The sequence below is a fragment of the Carlito syrichta genome, unplaced genomic scaffold (assembly GCF_000164805.1).
Source record: "Carlito syrichta isolate Samal-C Ts95f unplaced genomic scaffold, Tarsius_syrichta-2.0.1 Scaffold301936, whole genome shotgun sequence".
Taxonomy (NCBI): Eukaryota; Metazoa; Chordata; class Mammalia; order Primates; family Tarsiidae; genus Carlito; species Carlito syrichta.
In genome coordinates, this window is record NW_007246032.1 from 138,804 (window position 1) to 139,227 (window position 424).

At 69.8% G+C, this 424-nt stretch overlaps 1 protein-coding gene across 1 annotated transcript in view; it reads right to left on the bottom strand.

Moving 5' to 3' along the window:
* The window catches only part of PHC2 (polyhomeotic homolog 2), a 182,697-nt gene that overhangs the window by 112,686 nt on the left and 69,587 nt on the right, over positions 1 to 424 (bottom strand). The gene's annotated exons all lie outside the window — the stretch shown is intronic.

Consider the following 424-nt stretch of genomic DNA (forward strand, 5'->3'; position numbering starts at 1 on the left):
GGGGGGGGGGGGGCAGCACTTTTCTTGGGCATCCCTTCTCAGACCTTGGGGCCTGCTTTTCCTTCAGGGGGATTGTCCTCCTCCCAGTTCCAACAACCCCAGGTTCCCTCTACTGTTGCCCCCCACGCTCACAGCTCGACTCCAGATCAAAAGTGCCGGCGACCGGGCTGTCAGGCCGCGGCTGCGAAGGGGACGCCTCAGTCCCTCTTGACCCCCGGGTCTCCGAGCACTCTGCGGGACGAGCGGAGGAGAAGCAGGCCGCGCAGGGCTGCGGAGGCGCGGGCCTGTATGCGGGAGGGGGGTTCGGCCCCGCGAGAAGGCGCGCGAGTGCCGGGACTTCAGCGGATCCCCGTTGCCCGCAGCCTCCTGCGAGCCTCGGCCCCAGAGCTCCCCACAGTCCGCATCGCGGCGGGATCCCGGCCCG